The sequence below is a fragment of the Canis aureus genome, chromosome 4 (assembly GCF_053574225.1).
Source record: "Canis aureus isolate CA01 chromosome 4, VMU_Caureus_v.1.0, whole genome shotgun sequence".
NCBI lineage: Eukaryota > Metazoa > Chordata > Mammalia > Carnivora > Canidae > Canis > Canis aureus.
Genome location: NC_135614.1, coordinates 78,277,876 through 78,298,191, shown reverse-complemented (window position 1 = coordinate 78,298,191; position 20,316 = coordinate 78,277,876). Strand labels below are relative to the sequence as shown.

The 20,316-nt window shown below is 36.2% G+C and overlaps 1 long non-coding RNA gene across 9 annotated transcripts in view; it reads right to left on the bottom strand.

Moving 5' to 3' along the window:
- The window catches only part of LOC144313047 (uncharacterized), a 554,585-nt gene that overhangs the window by 218,795 nt on the left and 315,474 nt on the right, over nucleotides 1-20,316 (bottom strand). For 7 of the 9 annotated variants that reach the window (XR_013378734.1, XR_013378735.1, XR_013378728.1 and 4 more), the window contains one exon: nucleotides 12,274-12,363. This is a non-coding gene — a long non-coding RNA (uncharacterized LOC144313047). Of the gene's footprint in view, nucleotides 1-1,294; nucleotides 1,407-12,273; nucleotides 12,364-20,316 lie in introns of all 9 variants that reach the window. The other 2 variants (XR_013378733.1, XR_013378732.1) reach the window with 1 other exon arrangement.

Below are 20,316 nucleotides of genomic sequence, written 5' to 3'. Positions count from 1 at the left end.
CATATTTGTGTTCAAATTTCCAGTAAGTTACACACTAGCCATGTGACTTTGGTTAAATTAACTTCTGAATGGATTTCCTTATCTCTAAAATGAAATTAGTAATAACTATTTCCTAGTGTGATGGTAAGAATTCAGTAAAATAGCATTGGTACTTATTGACTATGATTTTGCTATAATACTACATTTTTTATATGTTTCTGTTTACCATTTAGTTTGTAAACCCTTAAGAACCAAAGAGTTATATTATATTTTATTTTATATACTATTACTAAACATTGAATTATGGGAAACATTTAATAATGATTGTTTACTTCATTTTCCTATAATACACTTAGGGAAAGAATAAACCAAATAAATAAGAACATGATAGAAAGATAATTTCCTATCATTAAATAATTTATGCTAAATTTATGTGTATGTGTATGCATGTATGTATATTTGTATGTTTATTTATAAATATATTTGTATGTTTATCGTATCTGTTTATTTAAGTTTATAGATAATATATACATAAGTGTACATGTATATGTGTATATATAGGTTTATATAAACAAAAATACACTCTCAAACATCTGTATATGCACATATGCAAGTAAGCCAGATTAGAAATTATCTTGGGTAGATATTTCTGGACAGCATAGTTCTGTTGGATGTGCATTTGGAGGTAATGATACAATTCCTCAGAGGGCAATATATCAACATTTTAAGGCATATTTTTTAAGATTTCATTTTAAAAAGAGCTCAAAGTGTGTATTTTGAACTTATCAGTTTCAATTATATTAAAGGAAAATCAGTGAGTCAGTAAAATACACAAAAAATCATTTGTAAGATCATACTAATTGCAAACATATCTCTTTAAAAATTTGCTTTTAAGTAGCATTTCCAGATTTAGGAGGAATTTTAAACTTAATTTTACATTGCATTATTGATCAACTGGATTAAAAGAGCACTCCCGTTTTTCCACATTTTATTTTTCACATTAAAATCCAAGTACAAAGTAATATGGCATTGCCCTTCATTTGTTCTTCCCAGTTGGAATGCATGGCTAATCTCTCCAGGGAATGTTCTTGCTATTTATTATTGATTTTATAGCTCAAAAATGTAAGTGGGCAGTGAATGGGCTGGATTTCAGATTAGGAAATAACCACTTGGAAGAAGAAACCAGCTGGACACTTGTGATAAATTGCTATTTTCTGTCTGAATTTTACACCTAGTTATAGGTAGTTTACAGAATTAAGCTCCATATGGACAAAATGCCACTGAGGGGACTGCGCCATAACCTGTGCATACTTACAGATGCCTCATTCACTCTTTGGGGACACATCTTAGGAGAAACATGTCATAATCAGGGATTTAGGAATAATGAAAGATTTGGCTTTCATCTGTTTTTCATGGATTTACCAGAGCTGAGATAAAGAAAACAAACATACACAAATGTTAGCTGTGATAGCATTAAAGCCCACTAAATAAATGTTCCCGGAACGTGATCACACACATCCACAGGCACACACACACATACACACATAAACACACAAAACTCTCACACAACCAGCACCAGTAGCATTGTAATTCCTAGTACAGAAATAGTTTCAATGCTTTATAGTAATGGAGAAGCAAATAACAGGTTATAAAAGAAAGTAATATTAATGAATTTCCCAATTGCTTTCTTGGTTTTATATTATCTAAACTAACCCTATGCAGACTCCTGAAGTATTGATCTACCAGAAATCTTCCAATTTATAAAACTGATTTTGAGTAACAAAAAAAAAAAAAAAAAAATTGAGGCTATACAATCAGTATTCTTTAGAACATGTTATCAATGTTTAGCCAGGAAACTGAAATCACTAAGTATTTGAATCTGATAAAATTTAATGCAGGGAATTGGTTAAGCATATGATGGAATTGCTGAATGACCAGAAAGGAGGGAGGAAGCAACACAGAGATTAGCAAAAGCATGAAACCACTTCTACCCATAGACTAGAGAGATAACAGGAAGCAGTGGTGATATTATCTGGGCCCAGGGCCCTTGATTACCAGGAGACTAGGGCCAAGGTGGACCCATGGAGGAGATAAACCTATTGCTTAAGAAACTTTCTGAGGTAGAGCAAACAGGAGAAATAATCCTTTCCAGGGCCCTCCAGTTGCCAACTGATAACTCTCATTGGATAAATCTCACCAAAGACAGATATACAGGAGAAACACCTCCTTTTGGGGCAATCCCCCTTTGATTTTCCTTTCTGGGAAAAAAAAGCAAGAACTGACCTGAAGGAAAACAGGCCCAGGACCAGAACAGATATATATCATTTTATATCACAACTTGTCAAACTTTGAACTATTTAAAACTCAACAGACTCTCTTGAAATTCCAGATTCATATAAGATTTCATTGCTACACTATAAAAAATAGAAACAAAAGAATTTTGAGATTAAAGAAAAATTGTTTGCACAACTGAAAATTTTAGATAGTTCCAATGTAAATGCCAACATAACAGCCCATTTTTGTTATAATTTATCAAGCAAAGATAATGACTGCACTAAATTATTTGGATAAATATCACAATTATATACTTTACATATACTCATCAATGTATTTAATGTCTTTGTGATCTTTTCCTAAAATCAACATCATTAAATATGGGAAGATAGTAGTGGATTTTTCAAACTGTTTTATACAATTTAATAATTTTGTAAATTAATATACTTGGTTTGCAAAAAAGCATCAGCTCTATAGCCTGTTCTTTAAGTGTTATTATCACTTACATAGGAAATAACTGACCAATCATGTCAAGGGCAGATTACAGACTGAATTTTTCTAACTCTTCACAAAAATGTGTTACTCTAGCTATAAGTTAAAAGGGTCAAAATATGATCTGATTTTTTTTTTTTTTTTTTATGATAGTCATCACAGAGAGAGAGAGGCAGAGACACAGGCAGAGGGAGAAGCAGGCTCCATGCACCGGGAGCCCCATGTGGGATTCGATCCCGGGTCTCCAGGATCGCGCCCTGGGCCAAAGGCAGGCGCTAAACCGCTGCGCCACCCAGGGATCCCTATGATCTGATTTTTAAAAATAAATAGAAAAGGGTATTTTTGGTAACAACTCTAATTAAAAATTACATTTAAACTCATGGAAATATGATCAATAAAAATAAGCTGGTGGCATTTTTCTCAATGAATTGACATGACTCCCCAGTGTTTCACTAAAGGCCTATTTCTTTACAAAAAAAAAAAAAAAAAACATTTCGTGGAAAATAGTCTTAAAACTTCAAGAAGTATATTTTTAAGTAGGAACCAGAATTTCTTACATAGTTCTGGTACAATCATCTCCATTATATAATGAACTTTGCCTTTGCTGTATGATGCCACAGGGTATCTTACACAAACAGATCAAAACTACATCACAGACATCATGCTTTAGCACCTACGTCAGTCCTACATTACTTGAAATATACCCTCATCCTTTCAGACTGCCAGGTTAACCTTGAAGACCCTAAATTCCTGACCCATCTTGGAATATCCTACAAGACAACAAAGCAAGATAGACTACTATGATAAACCAATTGAAACCAAGAAAGATAAACTTTTCTAAAATGATAAAACCACAAAAAAATCACCTCTGTCAAATGCCAGTGTAAATACGGCTCTTAACTAGACTTCCTGATAAAATACTAGCAGAAATATAATGGACGCTGCTACTTATCTATGAAATAGTTTTAGAAAGATACACTTGATTTTCTAGGTTACTTATTAAAGAAAAACATGGAATGCATGGATTTAGTGGGGAGCAACTGGCTTTGACAATGAGATGAAGGACATTTTCAGAGCTGAGTTGATGGAGATAAACTTCCCCAAAGAAAGAAGCAATTGCCTGTGTCCTTTGATTGCCCCGGGTTTAAGCTACAATTTGATCCTTTGTATTGTTTCATCATCCCTTAAAGACTTCATTAAATAATGAATCTAAGAACAAAGGATGAGAAAAGATTCAAATAAAGAACTGCCAGTATTAAAACTGCTTACCGTGTAACCTCAACAACCCTAATGCTCACATCACAATAAAGTTGAAGCCAGTTCCCTTTGAATGATTCCTATCCCTACCCTACTGAAAATCATCTCCAAAATATGTTGATATTTGGGGGAAAATTAACATCCTGCAGAGATGGGAAAATTCTAACACAAAACATCAAACTATTCACATGCAGTCATTTCATCACCATGTAAAGTAAAATGCAAAAATGCAATTAGAATTTTAAGTCATATGGGATCCTCCAGACCCTTGGAGCTTCTCTCCATTAAAGGATTATTACCAAGCCTGGAATAGGGACCCTGCAAGAAGCTCGGTGAATCTTGAGTTTCACATCTGTGCATTTTTAAAACACCCCCTCCTCTCAGGAAAACATCCACTCATATTCATAACGACATATTCATAATTATTTAGAAATGTTTTAAGTTTCTGCTTTAGAAGTACAAATTTAGACTAATCTATTAACTCTTCATAATTTCCAGCTTATGAAAAGAATAAACAGAAATTAGAGCTCCAAATATCATGCAATAATCAGCAAACTCTGAATATTCTGTTTTTAAAACAGTCTATGATATGAAAGGTTAATCAAAGTAGCATTAGTAAAAATGGCTACAATCCTTTAATATGAAAGAATATAACAAAAGGAAATGGAAACCTCAAAATTAGACATTATTTAACACTTTCATCTCTCAAGTGTAAGAAACTCTAAATAGAAACATCTTTCTCATAAGATGCCTACTTTGACCAATGAACCAGAACAAATGTGGCTAATGTAAGAGGAGAAAGAAGAAGATGCAAACAATAAGTAGCTAAGAAATATCTTGATTTTTTTTGCTTTTTGTTGTTTCTTAGAACTTTTTTAAAAAATAGATTGATCTTTAAATTAATAAAAACAACACATAGACACAAAATAGAGTAATAAAATCCCTCCAATCTGAAAAAGATAAAAGAGGGCATAATGACTTTTAATCCATAATGAGAACTGTAATAAATGGTAAGTTACACTAAAATCACATATTGTCCGAAATACATCTATTTGCACATGCATAACCCATACTAATTTGAAACATATGTCTTCCCAAATTTCTATGTACAGATACACACATATCTGATGTTGAGAAAAACCTACAAAAAGTAATAATCTATATGTAATTCCAGGTCGATAAACACACATTTACAGATACAATTCACAGACACCCAACTGATATATTTCCTTTGTGTCTGCTATAATTAACACAATACATACTCATATATACGTGCATATGTGCAATATAGTCCTACCCACACAAACTCACACACTTTCAGAAGATCGAAATGATGCCTGAGAGTACATGAATTGGCAACTGCAAGAGATGTAACTTTCTCAATAGATTACCCTATATATACTCAAAGGACAGCTGGGCAACCATACTTCAGTGGAAAAGGAGCCATACTTCAGTGGAATAGGCTAACTTAGAATCAGCAACCTGTAGACTTTTTCCTCTTGAGCTTTGTCATTAATAGGACTGAGCCACCAATTCTCAGTTCCATGTTTCTCAGTTGTAATTTTAAAGTGAGAGGATTCGAGGAGTCCAGCCTGAGTTATGCACTCAATCATTCGTTTATGTACTAACTCAAAAGAACTGAGCATCTACCATCTGCAATGATAATACTAAGTATTGGATATATTGAGGTTCAACATAGCAGGTAGGCATGTCATGGCCGTGAAGGTGGGTGTATAGGACCACACAACAGAAATATGGCTGTCTAGGGCCTGCCTACTCTTGGAGAGCAGAAAAGATATGCTCTGCTGATGATATCTGAATAGATGTCTACTACAAGGATATGATGACTCAGGTAATCAGAGATTGGTTAACGGGTAATAGTGTGTGGTTACTTATCTGGACAAAAGAAAGCATTTGAGGAGACAAGTGAGTGAACTGCCTGCCAAATGATCTTAAGAAGCCACTTCATGGCTAGATATTAGAATTCAATGTCTTAATATTTTTTCATGCATCTATAAGTTGCTATTGGTAAGTGAATTGTGTCCGTGAATATAAATCCATCTTCCTGAAGGATTTAAGGTTGAAAAGAAAGGTAAGCATCCTCTTTCATGTTCTTGTGGATTATGAAATTTCACTAATAAAACCCTAAAAAAAAATTGTGACCATAAATTGTTGTCTTTAGTGCTGTGTAATTTAAATTTACTTCTCTTCTCCCTCATACTGGTAGTTCCAAGTCTAGAAAAACTTGTATTTGAGGAGGCAATTATTTAATCTCATTTTCTCATCATATAAAATATTCTCTATTAGATTAGAGAGTTAGTAATCATTTCATGTCCTGACAAAGCACCAGTTACTAATTTTCTAAACCTTTTTGTGCAAAGCTTTATCTGCAAAATAGCATGTCATATAGCTTTTTACCTTATTTTCACTCCATAATAGAGGGATCTTAGTACAATTAAAGGGATATTACATTTTACTAAGGAAAACTGAACCAATTATTAATTAATAGAAATAGCAAGTAATTTAAAAACTTCTCTATACCTCCCCTTGGTCCAACAGCATCACATTAGCAGAATTAGAAACCACACAATTGGACTTTTCCAATTAAGTAAATCTAAGCCCCTATGAGTTATGCATAATAAAGTAACAATTTAAGGTCTCACAGTCAGTGCACATACAAATCAAACAGTGACTCATTTTTCTCAAGAAAGACAATTTGAAAGATAGTGATCACAAAGTTGTGGAGTTTGAAATACTAAAAGAGGTCTGAGAAAGATTTAAAAATATAGACTTCAAATTCATAATTTTAGAAAGCTCATAACATTGATAGAAAAAAATATATAGCATTTTATTTCCTTAAAGGAATAGTTTCTCTCTTAGAGATGTCCCCAAGAGAAGAGAGGAAACAATCAAAACCATTCAGGAAGTAACTTTTATGAATTAATTTATTTCATAAGTAACAATTATGTGCTCTGAATCAGGGGCAAGGCAGGAAAAATATATAGATAGTCTCACAGAATTTCCAGTAAGGTGGAAGGCACAAGGGACCATAAAAGTTCAGTAGTCTAAGAGAGAGGAGAAGGAGAGTAGGGGACTTCAAGGGAAAACACTGAACCTCCTATTTGGAAGGAAAGGGTGGGCTTCAAAGGCTTTTTGAAGTTGAGACCTGAGGACAAGTTAGCCTTGGGAAGAAACAGAAAGTGGGTGGGGCAGTGAGGTTAGGGAGGAGAGTTTTTCAGCCAAAAGAATGAGTATGTGCCAAAGGTCAGAGATCAGGAAGGCAAAAGAATAAGATTCAATGGAAGATCACTTGGAAGGAGATATGACAGGATGGGAAAGAAGGAATGGTAGGCGGTTTTCTCGCTAAACTAGAGAAATGACAAAAGCCCAGTGGGACAGTAGCAGTGGGGAGGAGAGATAGACTAATACAAGAGATATTGAGGGAACACATGGAGAGGATTTTGAGATTTATTTCATATGGAGAGTTAGTAAAAGGTAAGAGTAAAAAAAAAAAAAAATGCTTTCCAACTATTGCTTAAGCAACACAGTGGTGTCTGGTGCTCTTTGTTAGCAAAGAAGTGCTGGGGATTAAGGAGTTATATACGGTCACATATCATCATATATTCCCTAAAAGTATGAGAAGAAAAAGAAGTGAGTAGGCCAATGAGTTTCAATTTTGAATTTTCTAAGAGCTGTATAATTGTGTGTAAGATGTTCTAAAAAAAAGAATATGAATAGGGACACCTGGGTGGCTCAGTGGTTGAGAGTCTGCCTCAGGCCCAGGGTGTGATCCCGGATTGAGTTCCACATCGGGCTCCTTGAATGGAGCCTGCTTCTCCCTCTGCCTCTCTCTATGCCTCTCTCTCTGTCTCTCATGAATAAATAAATAATTTTTAAAAAAATAATATGAATAAAAGAATAGTGTCAGAGGTGCCACATAACAAAATAAAACACAAAAAGAAAATGAAAATAATTGTGTAAATGAACTGAAAGATATGAGATTACACAAAGGAAAATGTAGATCAATCAGCCAGTTTGGAAGGTAAAGAAAGGAGATTTAAGTTTTAGAATATTGATTTGGCTATTAGTTAATGTTATCCGAATCTTACAAAAATCTTGCAAAAGAAAACCCAACGAGTTTCAAATTAGGTTTAAACAACCTCACTGTTAGAGGTTTTAGAATCACCTATAGTATATACTGTGAAATCCGTCCCAGAAACATTTATACTTAAGAATATGTATTCTTTTGAGATACTAGGTGATAAAACAACACAAAACAAAATTGGAAAGAGTAACACACTTTGTTAAAATGGAGATATATATCCAGTGAGACATAATTCTCCCCCTCAGGAACCTAATGAAAAATGTTTTCACATATTAAGGTAGGCTACACATATTTGTCAAAAATAAATCATGTCAAGCATAGTATCTTTCTTTGATCTTTTAGGTAGGAAAATGCAGTCTATGTTGCGTCGAAATTATTCCAGCATTGAACATTCACACTTGGCAAACAAGGATTTGGGAAATAAGGAGACTGATAACTCTCTGGCATATAAAGAATGTCAAAGAAAAAATTGGAAAATTAGATAGGCATCTGTATTAAATATAAAAAAGTAAAAGAAAGGATTATTCTTTCTGTCATGATGGCAAAAGTAAAATCACACAAGTAAATCTAATGATGTAGACTTGCTACTTTCAACTAAGTAAAGACTTTAAAGCAAATGTAAGAATTATAAAAGGATGATTGAATTAATTCTGTCAGTTATTCCACAAGTTTTAAGTACCCACTATGTACCAGGCAAGGCTCTAAGAATACAAAGGTGAAAGCTGTTAACTTTATCTTCATGGAACTTAGACTTTATCAAGTAATTGACAAGTCAACAAGCAACTGTGAGTCATGATAAAGGAAAGTCAAGGCCCTATGGAAACAAATGGAAAAAGAAATTAGCCTTATGTATCAGGGAAATCTTTCCAGAGGAAGTGAGCCTTAACTGAGATTTGTAGGATGAATATAAACTAAGCAAAGAAAAAGGAAAATACATTGCAGGCAAAGGAAACTGGACCAAGCAAGTGTCTGGTAAGAAACTCTACATGCCCTGAGCTAAAGTGTGGACAGGAAAAGGGTAATGGAAAGAGATGTAACCAACTGCAATGAATGCATCATCTATGTTTATCAGAACATACGCTCCCAGGGGGGCCTGGGTGGCTCGGTCAGATAAGCATCTGCCTTTGGCTCAGATCATGATCTCCATCTGCCATGGAGCCCCACGTTGGCCTCCCTGCTCAACAAGGAGTCTGCTTCTCCCTTTCCTTCTCCCTGCTTGTGCGCGTTTGCTCTCTGTCAAATGAAGAAAATAAAATCTTAAAAAAAAAAAAGAAAAAGAACATACACTTACACTTCCTCTTGGTTGTTTTACAGACATTAATACTTTGAGTACAACAGCATGGTTTATCGAATGCACCAGAGTGAATCCATGGTTGATTGTGTGCTTTCTTAAAACAACAACAACAAAATACTTCCAAATATCTTTCCCAATCTCATGGCTCATTTATGGCCAATTTATGACCAGTGTAGTAAATAATTAATTAATCATTAAACAGTTAATAAATCAAATATTCATATTGAGTAAATGAGACAAGAAAATAAACAGTACTTCTGTAACTTGTTAGCCAATTAGAGTATGTCTAGGTTCAGTACTTTATCATTCCCATTGCTTTGTTTTTGTTTCTTTTCCTAAAAATGAAAGGTCAATAGTAAAATCTCTTAACAATAGCCATCAAACTCCTCTAAAATAGCTTTATTTCTTCTTTAGTATCATTCACACTTTTCAATATTCATATATTCATCACATGTGGAAGGAAGAGAAGGGAAGGGAAGGGAAGGGAAGGGAAGGGAAGGGAAGGGAAGGGAAAAAGGAAGAGAGAGAAGGAGGAGGACAGGTAGACGGGTAATTTTAGCTAAAAAATGTGTTCTGCTTTTGGTAACAATACCCAACCATTATCAGCTTAAACCAAGAAGACTGTATTTGTTTAACACATGTGGACATTTTCACTACATTCATAGCAGAAAGAAAATGCAAAGGACAGTATCAGCTTCATCCTTCCTCTTTAACAAAGGATAAATATTGCCAGAATCTTCCTAGAAGACTTACATTTATGTCTTAATGGCCAAAAATATCTCACACGATAGCACTTAGCTACAGGGAAAGCTGGAAAAATAAGTACAGCGTTTCTAAATACTATATTAGTATAAAACAGGTGGAAAGATGTTGAGAATGACTGTTGGATCTGCTATTGATTTTGAAGACTGTACAGAAAAGAATCAGAAATTTGATAAATAAATGAGCATTTCTGAACTTACAAAAAGTGGATACCTATATCCTCACCCCCTCACTGGAAAAATCTTTTAATCCCTCTGAGCTCCAAAATATTCATGAGAAAGCAGAAATAATATATATGAGGTAACCCAGCTTGTATTATAAAGATCAAATGAGATATTTTATGTAAAAACACTATATGAGCTAAAGAGAGCTATAAAATCTTATTTATTATTATGCTAGAACTATGATAGGGTAGAGATAGGAATATGAATAACCAAGTAATATACATTATGAATGATTTTGATTCAAATTTATTTCTGTTGGCTGATCTGAAGATAAAAGAGTGAAATGGATGGCTAGCTAAACCATTCAACCCAATCTAATGAGACCAACCAAGTATGGTATATTGCTTTTAGCTACTTTTTCGACCTATTTCAGTCACCACATCCAATCCCTAAGACCGAGAACAAAACCAAAAGATTTTTAAACCATATTTTTCTATAGAAAAACTGAAGCATCTACAAATATTTATTCAGAGAAACACTCACTAAAATCACATTAACAATCTTCTGACTTTTGAAAGCCTATCCTATGAAAAGAGGGTTTGAGGGTTTAAACTTTTCTATATGGCTTTAAACATTTGAGAAGAAAGATAATACATAAGCGAGTTTCATCTCAAATATAAAAGAAAAAGTTATGATAGTCAATGCAGCGAATGAAACTTTCCAAAGTCTTTGCACTTTACAGTCTTTGTTATCTACCCTTCTGAATCTAGGCAAGCTCTGTGACTGCTTGGGCCAACAGGATATAGCAGGTTGTGCCATGGAACTTCTGAGGCCAGGTCATAACAGCCTTGTTGCTTCTAGTTGGGTTTCCCACAATGCTTGCTCTTATAACCCAGCCACCAAGCTATAAGAAGCTCAAATCATCTGGCAAGGCTAAAAGTAGATACTCTAGTGTTGGGTCAGCTGAGCTCTCAGACAACAGGCAGCTCCAACTCCCAGTCTTGGCATGTGCCTTCTCAGACATCCAACTCGCAAATATTCTGATGTCTCTGGATTCCTACATGTACATGTGAGGAGCCCAAGTGACAATCACACATGTGAGTTCATTCAACATGAGGAAAACGAAAGACAATGATGCAGTTATGCAACAGGAGAGAATCAGAACAAAGATGAATACATGTAGAAAATGCTTTTTCATAAGGCATCAGTTTTTTAATTGTACTGAGTGCTTACTATAGGTCAGACACTGTTCTGAAGAACTGTATATGCAAGATGGCATTGGGTTTTCACATAATCATCTCAGATAGATGCAATTATTATGTCCATTTTACAGATGGAAAAATTGAGATGTGCAGAACTTGAGTAGAACGGTCACCTAGCTAGAAAAACCTTAACTTACATTTAATGAGGCCTCCTTCAATCGCAAGAATGGTAAGAAGTTACTTTGAGTATACAAAGAACTAAGTGTTAGATTCTCATTTCCAGCGTGGGTGATTTCTATGCCTGCCACAAGGAGGAGGAAGGGGTGAAGAGATGGAGAGAGAAGGATTACAAAGAGGGTAGGTCACATATATGTTTTACATCATAATTAGTATGCAGTTATGTCAAGAGTAGTTTGAAGTGGTCCTTCATTCATTAATTTATTCAACAAAACTTTAGTGAGCTTTTAATAAGTACCAGTCATTATTTAGATTCAGAAGCTAGTGAGGCAGAAAAAAAACAAAACAAAACAAAAAACACCCAGTGCTCACGCCCTCAAAGAGCTCACAATCTTGAGTATGGGGTTTCCTTTTAGGGAATATAACTAGAAAGACAAGAGAACCAAACCACATGGAGAAACTATTGAAGACAGATTCAAGAATTAGAAGAGTTGAAATAGAAAGCTGTTAAGCTTCTTCTTAGTCCCCCAAATTTACGATCGTACTTTGCAAAGGATGCATACTCACTTTTAATGGTCTGATAATCTAGGTCACGTAGACACAGGTCTCTTTATGGGGAAAAAATGTGGGTGATGTCTTTGAATCCCAGTGAACTTCCTGTGAATTGAATCAGAGATATTAGTTTGTAGGGTGTTTCACCACCAGATTGCTCTTTCCTCCCCAGACTAGGCTGACCTCAGAACCAAATGACATATTTCTTCTTCGTCTCTGCACTGCCACATAAGTCCCTAATGACACCACAGCTAAAGAACAAGGAGACTCAAATAATGTCTATTTTTGGAGGAAACTCGGGCTTTATCACTTTGTTGAAGGTGACATGGGAAAGTAGGGCAGGACTAATCACAGGTAAGATTGGATTTAAAAAAGGAAAAAAAAAAAAACCTTTTCATAAAACAGAGAATGTTATAACAGAAATGAATCACAGAATTTGTAGGCAAGGGTAAGAAATCATTACTAACAGAACCAAATCTTCAATAAGAGCAGTAAGAGATCTTTCTACAATGAAATAAGATATTTTTAAGAAATAGCTTTGAACTGTTTTAGTTCTTTTTAAAGTAATTCCTAAACCCTCCCCACCCACTCAATGAATAAAATATTGTATTTCAGCTCATCTGAAGTGCATGAACTGTGTTTCCTAGGCAAAATACTGTTTTCCATGACCTAAAGTTAATTTCATTTGAAGGGGCTTTCCTAATAACTCAGAAAGTTTAAAAAAATGTTAACTTCCGTTTTCACAAGACCCTTTGATTCAAGTTACGGCAGCTTTTAAAAAGCCAAGTTTCAGAAAGGAAATGTTACCATGAATGCTGCCAACACAGGGCTGAGCTCCCCAAGGAGCCGAGACAATTCTTGTCAATGCTCTAAGGTAAAATTTCTTTTACTTAATCTGTATTTTTTTTTTTTATCATTTTTGGTGAACCTGATTCTCATTCCATTCCACATCCTTTGAGGCATTTTTATTCAGAGGGCTCTCACTGACTTCATTAAGAGGAACTGTGAAGTGCAGCTCCACTTGGCCCTGAAAGCTTCTATTGCCTTAAGAAGCACAGGAGCACGCTGTAGGCAGTTAATGTAGCATCCGTAAGCACAATGCTTTGACAGCCACTATAGATAGAGAAATATTTTTATCTCCCTTGATTTTTTTCCCTTAACTCTGTCTGATGAGTCTTCTCCAATTTGCAAAAATAAGAGACTTTATTACTTTGTCACATTTTTTGAACTTTTTCCACATGTAGGTAGTATTTGCATGCCATATGTACTAGGTAGGCATTTTTTTTCTCCTTTTCTTTTTTGCAGGTTACCTCAGTGTGTTAGTCAGCTGGTACTCTGTGTTTGAGAGGAGCTAAAGAAATACGAGAGAGTAATCCAAGCCCAGGCTTGATCCTTACCCTCCGGAAATAAAGACAGTCCCTGAGATCTATCTCAGTGTGAGCTCTGAACTAACAGGGTAAGAGAGCAACTGTATGCTTAAGAATGCTTAGGGAACACCTTGCAGGATCCTCTGCTCTGGAGAATTCCAAATACCTAGAATGATTCCCAACATGCAAAGACCACAATGTAGACAATTCAAACATCCAACACAGTCAGATTCCTCAAATATCAGGCTACGGTGGATAAGAATCTACCAGGGTTGGACCTTCCAAGGCCAACATTACAGGATCTCATTTCTAGGTCTGCCTTGGATTTCTGTCATTCTTTAAGGAATAGCTTAGTAGCAAAATTTCTCTGTTAGGTGTTTCTTTGCCCCCTGTGCAGCTAGCTAGGAGCCATATACTGTTTACTGATATCCACAATATGGCAGTAATTTGCTTGTTCTAATGGAAGCACATTATGGCGCTAAGAGAGTATATTGTATATTCAGTCATTATTAGTCTATGAAAGCAGAATGATCGTCACCCAGGCTACTAATACCTGGCATTTTGCTACACACTTTATGTGTCTTAGCTCATTTATCCTTGCGAAACACGGATGACCAGGCATTCTCAGCTCCGTGGTTCATGCACACAGATGCACCCATACACGCGGATATGCACATACACAGAAGAGCCTCAGGAAGAATAAATGTTTGCCATATTTTAACCATAATAATTGCAGAGTGAGCATTTAAGTTTGTCTAGCAGACTTTTGAGCCCTTTCTTTTCTGGGATTCTGTCCTACTTTAAATGTTAGATTTTCTGAAGGTAACTCAACTTCTTTAGAACTTAGCTTATTCATCCATAAAATGAAGATAAAATATATTTGCCTATGCAATTGCTGTAACTGGAATAACACATACATAAGCCAGTCCTCACCAGTCCTAGGACATAGTCCTCAACAAATATTAGCTCACTTCTCTTTATTTTCTTTTACCGAATGGCTATAGTATTTCCTAGTATACTCCCACTGAGTCTCTTCCAACAATTTTAAAGTAAGACCAAGAGCAGAAGCCATTCACAGAGAGTATCTATACATGGAAGATACATATTTAAGGATATGTACTTTCATTATTTCAAAGGCCCATCATTTTCATTCAGTCAGTCAGTTTTGAGCTAGACAAGCCTTCATTGGTTCCAGACTCCTTGTTGCTGGCAATGGAGCCAGAAAGATTAAAACATAGGCCCCCCATCTAAAAAGCCAGTGATTGCTGACATTTAGAGTTCAAGGCAGAGACCTCTGTAACACAACTGGGAATTCTCAGAGAAAAAACCTAAGTCTGTCTGGAACCTAAACCTAATCTGTCTGGAAAGGTTTGGGGGAAGACATGTATGAGCTGAGAGTAGGAATAGGAATTAGCCGGATAACCCAGAGGAAAGGTCCTGCTGGCATGAACATGAGCAAGACTGGGAATCTGGGAGCTCCAGGTAATCCATCTGTAAGGACAGCTCAGTACTCATCTCTGAAGATATGGTCATCAATTAAAAATGTAGTGTCCAAAATGCCATGTGGCCCCATATTGATTTGGGCTGGCTTCTTCCTAACCAAGTCAACAGCAAGAGTTCAGACAGTGAGAAATGCCTCAAGTTGTGTAGAGTAGCAATACTTGGTAATCAGCCCATTAGAAGGAAGGTAGTCACTCATCTAAATGGGACTTTTAGTCACCTTACTACTTGGAAAAGATTCCCATCTTTACCTTGTTTGGCAAGGAGAAGTAAAAGATATAAGAGAATCAAGGGCAAAATTACTCTCCTTCAGGGAAGTAAAATAGCAGAGGAAATGTAATCAAAAGCCTAATGACAAGGCTCATCTGCAGAAGGCACTGGTTCCACTAGACTGCCAGACCCATCCCATGCATCGGTGGTGCAGGCTAGATGCCTAAGTCCTCACTTAGCTAGCTTGCTGGCCTGCGTCATCTGTTATGCTGCCTTGAAAAGTAAAGGATACAGTATTTGAAGCAAAAACAAACCAGAAAGTCTTGGGCTTTAGATTCAGACACAGACACAAATCCCAATGTGGCCAGCTTCTCTGTGTGCCCTTGAGTATGCTACTACCACCATCTTCAAGCCTCATCCATAAAATAAGCTTCAGGGTCTATATCACAGGGATGTCGGGAGTAGCAGACATAGATAGAAAAGAGCATTACAAACTAAAAAGCATTGCATATTAACATAAAATATATTATTCAGGGGTGCCTGGGTGGCTGGGTTAAACATCTGTCTTTGGGTCAGGTCATGATCCTAGGTTCCTGGGATCGAGCCCCCATATCAGGCTCCCTGCTCAGTGGGGAGTCTATTTTTCCCTCTCCCTCTGCCACTTTGTCTGCTTGTGTGCTCTCTCTCTCTCTCAAATAAATAAAATCTTTATATATATATATATATATATATATATATATATATATATATATATATATTCAAATTTGACTACTTTATATATAGGTATTGCAATTTGTACATTTTAAATAAAAAATAGTATATCTACAAAATACTTATTTTGAGAATTTGGTTAGAAAAAATTGACTACGGATATACCAAATGTTTAAACAACACTTATGGTTTACTTGATTTTTTAATAAAGTCATCTACTCTGAGCATTAGAACAAATTCAGTTTTCATTGTAGTTCTTCACTGCAAAGTTAGCTCTTCTATTTCCTAACTTTAGTTATTTCTCTGATTTGGTTTTCAGCAGTTGTAATGCTTTTTGTTTGCTAACTTAGCTTTTTTAATATAACTGGAATGTCTAAGATCAAATCGATATATTCATAACAATGTCTCCACGCTGTTTTATAATATCATAAATGACAAGAAAAACTTGCAGTTTAAAAAAATTGATTTTTAAGAGTTAGATTTAGACCTTCAAATTTTCCTATTATTGGCTTGATGCTTCTGAATGTAATACATCAGTAATGATATTTAAAAATCATTTCAAAAAAAATTAAAATTTAAAAAAATAAAACTCATTCCAAGTTTATATACTTCCTTAACACAGACTAGCCCTAGGCAAACTTAACCATATCAGATGTCTCCTTAAATGCCTTTAAAGGGTCCATTGTCTTCATGATCAAATCCAAGCTCTTTAGCCTGGAAATCAAGGTCCTCCCCATCATCAGTCCCTTATTGCCTTTCAGCTCATCTCTGCCACTAAAGAGCCAACATCCTGGAACCCCATCCTGAAGTCCCAGAAGTGCTATGCTCCTTTTTCCTCCTTGAATTTGTTTTGATTGCTCTCTCTCCTATAAAGTCATCCTTTCCATCACCCATTTCATATATATCTGGAAAATGCCTTCCATGTATAAACCTCCAAGAATGCCATCAATGGCATCAACCCACTCAATCTCTTTTCTTGCTCTCATTCAACTCAACCTGCCTCTGTGTAGCATTTTTCTGACAAACTCTTACTAGGGTAGCAAGGTAACCACAGTCAGTCCCAGTCCTATATGCTTTATTGCCATACCTCTCCTGAAAGCTCAACACAAATCCCAAGGAAAACTCTGATTGGCCCATGTAGCTCAGGAGCACATTCTGGAACCAGTCGTTTGGCCATGGGAAGGGAGAACTTTCATTCTTACTTGTCTCAGTCATAACACAGCCACTTAGGTAGGAAGGAAACATCAATACCACCTAAAATCTGTAAAACATTGTGAAAGAAAGGGAAAGCAGTTCTAGTCCTCCAAAAGAAGATACATTAACATGACAAAAATCACATGTAAGTCATATGTACTCACACATACACATAAAGATACAGAATCACTTCTTTTCTGAGTTCAATCATGTGTCTATCCCAAGGAATTAAGTACCTCCTACTTTCTGTTATAGGTATCTCTCAAAAACAAATAGGTACCAACAAAAGAATAGGTATCAACAAATTTTTTTTTTCTTTCTACTGCATCTGCTTATTGGACGAAGGGTCCAACATTTAAAAAATAGTTTAGGAGCACCTGGGTGGTTCAGTCGGTTGAGCATCTAACTCTTGGTTTTGGCTCAGCTCATGATCTCAGGCTTATGACATCGAGGCCCCCATTGGACTCTACACTCAGCAGGGAGCCTGTTTGAGATTCTCTCCCCCGTCTCTCTACCCCTCCCTTGTTCTCTCTCTCTCACTCTCTCTCTTGCTCTCTCTCTCTCTCTTACATAAATAAATCTTTTAAAAATGAAATTAAGGGATCCCTGGGTGGCGCGGCGGTTTGGCGCCTGCCTTTGGCCCGGGGCGCGGTCCTGGAGACCCGGGATCGAATCCCACGTCTGGCTCCCGGTGCGTGGAGCCTGCTTCTCCCTCTGCCTGTGTCTCTGCCTCTCTCTCTCTCTGTGACTATCATGGATAAATAAAAAAAAAAAAAAAAAATTAAAAAAAAATGAAATTAAAAATAGTTTAATATCTAAAATTAGAAATCCAATGGTAGTAGATAGCTACAATTTGGAAGGACTTTAAAAAAGCATTTTTTTCTGAAAGTAATAGTTTCACAGTGTGAAAATGAGTGATTGTAGCATGAAAATTAACAAAATCAAAGTTACAACACACAGCAAGCACAGGTCATAAATATTCCTAAAAGAAAACTTCATTATTGGAGAAAGACAGGCAGAAGAAGGAGAAGAGGAAGGGGAGAAAAAGGGGGAGGAAATTAGGAAAGGAAAGCAGAAAGAGGCGGGAAACAACAGGACAATTAGAGAAAAGCAAAAGAAATTTTTGAGGACTAGATTTTGTTCTCTCCTTATACCACATACCAAACCTAAAACCTCGTGGTGCTATGTTCATGGCTGTTTTAAATATCTTCGAGACCAAGGTTATAGGAATCTGTTTCTTGGGTACTGGAAATAAGAAAAATAAATCCTTCCCCATGTACAAAGATTAACTACATAGTTTAGCATGGTTTTCTAAGGCAGCAGGATTTCGCTGGTATGCAAATGGAAATCTTCTTTTTTGCATGAATCACCCCAAAAGTACTCAATACAACTTAAAATTCTTCTTTGTAAATCATATGAATCTTATGAAATATGCTTCTGACTTAGAGAACCATTTCCTAAGGGCTACCATATGACCAGAGTGTGGAGCAGATGTTATCAAACAGATGAAGACAACATTTTAAGGCTCAGAACAGGCTGTGATAGTTAGAGTAGCAAAGCCCTATTGGATTTCTGTAAGCAAGCACCAGGAAAGGAAAATGCTTTCTGCTAAGTGGTCCACTAGGCTTTTTAGTTAGGTGAGCATTTATACTCCTAGGGCATAGTCTCTGGAAGTAAATAAGTTAAAATCCCTGATTCAGTTAGGAAGATGCAAAAGTGATCCACTTATAATTTAGGGGAAACAATTAGAAGCCAGGCCTGAGATTCGATTGGAACTTAGTCTTTATTGATCTGTATGTAAACTATATGCTGAGCGTGGTCAGCCAAGCTGTGTCTGTAAGGGTCTCTTCAAATACAGCTTGTTATGCTTTACTCTGGGAAGCCATGTGGCGAGCCTGTAACCGTGTAATCACACTGTAAAAAGGCTTTGACTGCTGAATATATTTAAGATACTTGCTGAAAATGCCTCTAAGAGGAGCTCCCTACCTAACCTTGCTAAAGATTTCCTTAGCTGATGCTGTCCGTTGTCCTGATTTATAGGTGTTGCCTTGATTCTTTCACGTGTAGCTGTGAAGTCTGAGCATCTCCAAGCTCAACAGTTACAATGTGGAACACATCTTGAAATGTGGGCCATGACAGCGATTTTGTCCATGAGGTAAATTACTCATTTTAAATCAAATTGAAGGAGAATCAAAACATAAATGTCAGGGGTGTATTCTCCAACTTCTATTAACTTTTGTTTGAACTTGAGTCCCCTACATTCTCTTATCTTCCTTTTCTTTATCACTCATGACACCAAAATGGATCTGAACTTAAGCCCTGCCACATGTTCTCTCCTGTTATGTGACATAAAAATCACGTGACATCAACATTGTTGCCAACCACCGAGTTTCTCAGTTTGATACCTACGTAGAATCTCCAAGTGCACAAGATAACAACCACAATGGCAATAACCCTGCCTTCCCTTCTGCAGCTTTCCTAGCAGGGTCCCACCACGTATCAAAAATTGAGATTTAACACAGGCAACTTCAGTCTTTCCCATCTCACCTGTTTCTTCTCCTTTTCAGGTGTTAGACTCTCGTTTTTTCCTTGGTCTTTTTACTTCCAAGATTTTATTTAAATTCAACTTAGTTAACATATAGTGTAGTATTGGTTTCAAGAGTGGAATTTAGTAACATTTATATACAGCACCCTGTGCTCACCACAACAGGTGCCCTCCTTAATACCCATCCCCCCACCCCTCTCCCCTCCAACGACCCTCTGTTCTCTATGGTTAAGAGCTTTCCTTCTCTCTCTCTCTATTTTGTTTCTCAAATTCCACATATGACTGAAATAATACAGTATTTGTCTTTCTTTGACTGACATATTTCACTTAGCATAATACACTCTAGTTCTGTCCACATTGTTGCAAATGGCAAGATTTCATTCTTTTTGGTGGCTAATATTTCATTGAGTATATATACCACTTCATTTTTTAAAAAGATCTCATTTATTTATGAGCAATGGGAGGAGGAGAGGAAGGAGCAGAGGGGTAGTGAGAAGCAGACCCCTTGCTGACCAGGGAACCTAAAGTAGG